We start from the raw sequence: 6972 nt of genomic DNA on the forward strand, positions 1-6972 counted from the left end.
TGCACTGTATCTACCAACATACCAAAATATCAAATGGAAGACATGTTCCAGACTCCTCCCCCTGCCTATTGGGGCATCTTCCGGGATAAGAAAAATGCTTCATCTTTTTTTACCAAAAGGAATGTCACGTCTGTTCATGGGCTAAGTCTGGTATTGCCACTCAAACACATTCAAGACCAGACATGGTCTATACACAAAGGTGAAGCTTTTTCTGGACAACCCCTCTAATTCCACCTAGCATTATCTTCAGATTTAAAGTAATAAATGCAGCACACACCACCTGCACAATTGCCACTGCAATAAGTTAAAAGTATTATGATGCCTCATCCTAAACCACTGTAGTTTCCATATTCTGACAATACATCTGCTGTCAGCTCGTAAGAGAAGTCACAACATATAAGTATCATAAGTCACAACATATAAGCTCTCCCACAAAAATTGAGAATCTTTTTAGGTCTCAACTTTGTATTCTATACAGTATCTGTATGTCATGAAATGGTTTTCTAAAAGTAAAACAACCTGTAATATATCATTAATTGTAATGTGAATTTTGGATGTCTAAGCTTCTCACTATAAAGCATATGAATATATTGTATTATTGCTGAGGGTCCCATCCTTGGACAAAAATCACTTAATAAAATATAATTGTTCCAGTGCAACTGATTGTTAAAGTTTGTACATAGACATGAGAGTAGACACAGGAATTCTATATGTGAATATTAATATAAAGAAGAAGAATAAAACAAAAAAGGCAGAATCAACAAAAATATTAAAATGTTAAATTACTAAATAAATAAAAAATTATATATATTAATGACCCAGGTATGCCAAATCTTTCTTTAAAAAATGGAAAGTGGCCATTATGAAACTGATGCCAGATGGAGACAGGCGACGCCTAATGCTCAAATTTAGGTCAACTGAGTGGTATGTACTGGAATCGCTTAAGGGGACTCTAGGCAACTTGGCGGTGGAATGAGGGGGAGGACTGTGCCAGAGCTGTGGGGTGTCCACATGTGATCTTCTTGTTCTGCTGGAGACTATCCGGAGATTATTGTGGCCAGTTGTACTCACATGGAATATGTTTGAGGTTATTTATGGTTTGGTTGTGCAGAATTACTAAGTTCTCGCAGTGGGCCTCGGGAAATTACTACATGTATACTGTTTTTCTTCTCATTTGAGTGAATGAGGTATCTTGTGCATTTCTTCTGTCCATTTATAGATGTTCGATTGAGTAATACTGTAATGATGACTCGTGTATACTTCTAAGCGATATTGTAACGAACATGTACCTGTGTGATGATATGTATACATGTTTTTACTTTTCTTTTAAGGAAATAATAAAATTGTTATTGGAAAAAAAAAATTATATATATGTATTTATTTAGACTCACATTATATACATACGTATAATCATACACACCTATGTTTGCATTTGTACACTCAAAATGTGTGCACTTATTTTTGCACTATATCAAATGTGAATTAAATAAAATATTTCACACATATCTAGTTTTTTTTCCCCTCCCAACAGGAAGAAGCATAAAAATATTCTAAAATAAATAATCTGTAAACATAAATTGTGAAAAAATTATTTGTTTTTAGCTCCAAACATCCCCTTCTGGGCTCTGATTGGCCAACTGGGGAGCCATTGTACCCCTTGGTGGGCCCCAAGCAGTTTTAAAGCCACAAGCACACTTTGGTGTTTTGCCCACAGTGATTTGCCCAAATCACAGTAAAAATGCAGTAATTTTACACAATTTGGGGCATAATATGGTAAAACTGTAGCACTGGACCTACCCAGAATCCATACTGCTAGAGCTGCCTGCAGGACCTTCCTGGAGATGTCAAACGTCCTACAGGCAGCTCTAGTTATTGTCCCACTGAGAAGGAAGTAATAGAGGAAAGAATAAGGTTAGGTTCAGACTACGGAATTTCCGCCTGCAATTCCGCTTTGAAATAGAAGGCAGTAATTCTGCTTAATAAAATGTATAGGGTAGTGAATGGGTTTTCCGTTCACAAATTCACACTTCAGAATTTTTGAAGCGGAATTTGTGAATGGAAAATCCGCTTAAAAATTTTCATCTGAAGAATGGCGTTGCTCATTCTTCAGGCGGAAATACTCGCGGAACACATTGCAGTCTATTGGAACTGCAGTGTCCGCGTGTTTGCACTCAGAATCTCCGGGCAGAGATTTTCCGCCTGGAGATGCCGCAGTGTGAATCTAGCCTTAGGGTATCTGTGAGGAAGAGGAGGGGCTAGACTGTGTAAGGGAGGGTCCCTGGCCTGCAGCCTATATAGGAAGGGGCTTCTGAGCAGCAGTCTATCTATATAAAAGGGGGAGAAAACCCCATGAGCAGCAGTCTATCTAGGTAGGAGGGGTCCCAAAAGTAGTAGTCTATATAGGAGGGGGCCCTGGGCAGCTGTCTATTTAAATAGTAGGGGGCCCTAAGTTGCAGTCTCTGTGACAGGGGGGGCCATAATTGACAGTCTTTTGGAAGAAGGCTATTAGCAGCAGTTTATGTGAGAGATGGGGCAATGAGTAACACTCTCTATAAAAGAGGGGGCCATGAGTGACAATCTCTATATGAGAGGGGGCCCATCAGTGACAGTCTCTATAAGAGAGGGGGCCATAACTGACAGTCTTTCCGAAAAAGGCCATTAACAGCAATTTATGAAAGAGTGGCAGTCTCTATATTAGAAGGGGCCAAAAGTGACATTCTCTATGAAAGAGGAGGCCATGAGTGACAGTCTCTATATGAGAGGGGGGCCTTAAGTGACAGTCTCTAAAAGAGAGGGGGCCATAAGTGACAGTCTCTATAAGAGAGGGGGTAAAGATATTTTTTTTTAAATCTACGCGTTTCTAATTTTAAAAAATGTGTTTATCGTCAAGCCAAGGTGGTGCTGCTAACACAGCACATAACAACTATTGTAAGTAATACAAAAAAACTAATGACAGATCATGCTTAATTCTCCCACACTTTACCCTGTTCTTTGTGTTAAGAAAGGAGGGGGAGCTCAAATACCTTACTATTTGCCACCCACAAATGCAGATCACACTTTTCTCCTTTCACGACAGAGTTACTTAAAGGAATATAGCCCCTGCCACATTTCTGAAGAGGCCATTCAGATGACTGGAAAAACTTTTTAACCTATTATTAACTTACTGGCTTAGCAGAGGCCAAACCTATATTACAAACTCATATTACATACAAAGTAAAACGTGATCTGCGCACATAATGACTTATAACCACCAGTACATTAAAGTGAATGAACTGTTCAATAAGTAAAGAACCTCCTTATAACAACTTCAGTGTATACAAAACCTAACATTTTCTCTGGGGAAGCTGCTCTGCTCCCAACCAAGAAAATGTTAACTGAGCAGCAAAGCATGTAGTGTATGCCTTGCTTCTCAGGCTATGTTCACACGTCAGAAATTCCACACGATTTCCGCATGAAAATTCTGCATGTGTTTGAAGCGTATTGTGTTCAGTAGGATTCCACAGTCCTATTCACACAGCAGAGTTTCCACATCAGTCTTTCCTGTGCGGAAATTCTGCATTCCGCAAAAAGGTCCTGTCCTAAATTTTTGCTGCATTCAGATGCAGAATCCCATTGACGTCAATGGGGCTTTTCTTTCTCCGCCCAAATGCAGAATTCATGTGGCATTCATGCGGAATCCACATGAAATTTAACCAAAGCAATGAAAGAAAATCCCTATTTTCCATACACAGAGATTTCATGTGGAATTGCCTCATGAAATCCTCATATATGCAGAAAAATTCGGAATTACGCATCCGCATCATTTGACCAGAATTCTGCATCTTTATGAGGAAATTCTGACGTGTGCACATAGCCTCAGAGTACAGGAGAAGGGACTCCTGTCTTTGACAAGTGTCCCTGCTTCTGTATGCTACCCACATACAGGTGCCGATTCTCAAGTTAAAACAGGAATTTCTTCTCCTTTACTTACAGTGGCATCATGATGTAAGGGTCTTCTAATCAGCAAATGTAGTTTTTCCTGGCTGGGACAGTTATTTACGGTTCCGACCTTCCAGTATTACATTTAAATTTTAATTTAATAGATTTTGCCAATAATATTTCTCAGTCATTTTTAGAACATACTCGCTGAGTACCCGGCATTGCCCAGTCTTCCTACCTAAAGCTTGTGGGAGAGGAAAAGCAACAATAATGGTCTGGTCCTGATATCCTGACCTCATATCTCATCCTCATATCTCGTCCTCATAACCCTGAATCATTTCTCGTCCTTATATCCTGACCTCATATCCCTTCCTCAGGTGGGGGCTGAGCCATGATAAAGAGATTGTAGTAGGAAAATAGAAGGGGCGTGGCTTGCAAGATGGACTGACACATTCACCCGGAGATGCGGAACTTATGAAGTAAGGTGGGGCTGAGCTGTGATGAAGAGATTGTGGTCGAAGGACCTGTGATGTGGGTGTATCGGGCTTAAATAGTGTTTTCTGTTTATCTCCAGCTGTTTGGAAGTGATGCTGGAACAAACATACACATACATACATACGCCCAGATTTATCAAACTGTGTGAGAGAAAAAGTGGAGAGATTTTTCTACAGCAAGCAACCAATCACAGCTCATCTTTCATTTTACCAGAGCTCATTAGCTGATCTGTAATTGGTTGCTGCGGGAAAATCTCTCCACAGTTTGATAGATCTGGGCCATTAAGTTTTATATATAAAGATATGTGTGTACAAGTTCACAGGAGAAGCCTCAACTCTTCTTTACTTCACTGGTGGGAGTTAGGACCCTGGAAGAGAATTCCGCAGAGCCGGCTGAGCTGTCGGCACTGAGCCACGTGCAACACTTGACATGCAGACACACTGGTACAAAAGAAGCAAGAGGGAGAAAGCACAGACAGATTTCTCCTCTATACTAGGTAATGGCTGATCCAGAACTGCACCATATTTCTTGTAAAGATTCTGTGTTGCATCGCACTAGGGGGGATGCTCACTTATTGGGGTCTTATACTGGCTAAAGATCTTCTCCTCTTAGTAGTAGAGGGCAGGTGCTCTATAATGCTCTGGATGGCCGGGTCACTATGACATTATATAGCAGTCGGGCTTAGTTTCAGGGTATTTACCATACATATGAGAAAGCGGGTTTACATACATAACCTGTGAAAAGAAACAAGCAGTGTCCCGGTGCCCATCAACAAGCTGCTGTGGTGCCATGGTAGAACGTATTCTGACAATAAAGTCCTGTTTAAGTATAGTGAGTTACACTTGTCTAATGTACAGTATTACATTACTTTTACACTGCTTCACATGCAGGTACACAGAGTTTTTAACTTGTGCAAGGATTACATTTTCTGTTTTGACCCCACTGGTGGAAAATGTAAAGATTTGGGTCACATGACCTGCCTTCCAACAGGTTTCTGCACTAGAAGATACTAGACGGTCTAAGGGCCCACACCTCAAGCTCACTAACAAATAACACACAACTGGAGTGATCTAAATGATGGGGTGTTTCTGGCCAACACCGCACTTGTTTACTTGACCTTTGGGACTGGGAAGAGAGTGGAACCATTCGCTGTAATTGATAGATTGGGTGGTGGGGGTAAAGTGAGATGGGGAGAAATAAGGTATTCAGTTATCCCCATGTAAAATTTTATGAAGTGGGAGAAGAAGAAGGAGTATATAGCCGATCTTGGATAAAAGAGAGGTGACATATAGATTTGAAAGGTAGATCTGAGTGTCACTGGCATAAAAGTGGTAAAAAAAAAAATCTATGGAATAATATGAGTTTTTCTAGACTAAAAAGTATAAAAGTAGAGAAGGGGTCACAGGACTGAACCTTAAAGGACACAGATAGTGGTTGTGGGAGACACTAGGCGTTTGGTTGATGAGGTATGAGCAGATCCATTAAACACCAAGTCATTCATGTTAAGGGATGAGAGAGGGAGAGTAGTTTACTGTGGTGATGGCTGTGGACAGGCCTAGAAGAAGCAGCACAGAGTAATGTACAAGCCAGAGGTCAGGTCTAGTAGAAGGAGCACAGAGTAATAGAGAAGGCAAAGGACAGGTCTAGTAAAAGGAGCACAGACAGAGTAATGTCTAGAAGGAGGAGTACAGAGTATTGCAGAAGGCAGAGGACATGTCTAGAAAGGGGAGTATAAAATATTGTAGAGGGTGGAGAAAAGGTCTACAAAAGGAAACACAGAGTAATGGAGAAGATAGAGGACAGGTATAAAAGGAGGAGCACAGAGTAATGGAGAAGGAAGAGGACAGGTGTAGTAGGAGGAGCACAGAGTAATGGAGAAGGCAGAGGACAGGTGTAGTAGGAGGAGCACAGAGTAATGGAGAAGGCAGAGGACCGGTCTAGTAGGAGGAGCACAGAGTAATGGAGAAGGCAGAGGACAGGTCTAGAAGGAGGAGCACATAGTAATGGAGAAGGTGGAGGACCACAGAGTAATGGAGAAGGCAGAGGACCGGTCTAGTAGGAGGAGCACAGAGTAATGGAGAAGGCAGAGGAGCGGTCTAGTAGGAGGAGCACAGAGTAATGGAGAAGGCAGAGGACAGGTCTAGAAGGATGAGCACATAGTAATGGAGAAGGTGGAGAACACGTGTAGAAGGAGGAGCACAGAGTAATGGAGAAGGCAGAGGACAGGTCTAGAAGAAGAAGCACAGAGTAACGGAGAAGGTGGAGAACAGGTCTAGAAGGAGGAGCACATAGTAATGGAGAATGTAGAGGACAGGTCTAGAAGAAGGAGCACAGAGTATTGGAGAATGTAGAGGACAGGTTTAGTAGGAGGCGTGCAGAGCATTATTATGAGGCTTTAGCAGATCATTGGGCAGTTTTAGTTAAGTGGTGAGGATGGACGACTGCCTTAATTGGTCAAGCAGTGGGTTGGATGAGGGTAAGAAGGACAATTCATGGTACATTTGTTGTTTGAGGAGTTTTGAGGCAAATCAGAGTAGTCCTCCATTCTTGGAATTAGTG

General features: G+C 41.5%; 1 protein-coding gene across 4 annotated transcripts in view; it reads right to left on the reverse strand.

Moving 5' to 3' along the window:
• LOC130297721 (urotensin-2 receptor-like) overlaps positions 1-6972 on the reverse strand; it is a 645128-nt gene that overhangs the window by 603685 nt on the left and 34471 nt on the right. The gene's annotated exons all lie outside the window — the stretch shown is intronic.

This window comes from Hyla sarda, chromosome 13 (assembly GCF_029499605.1).
Source record: "Hyla sarda isolate aHylSar1 chromosome 13, aHylSar1.hap1, whole genome shotgun sequence".
NCBI lineage: Eukaryota > Metazoa > Chordata > Amphibia > Anura > Hylidae > Hyla > Hyla sarda.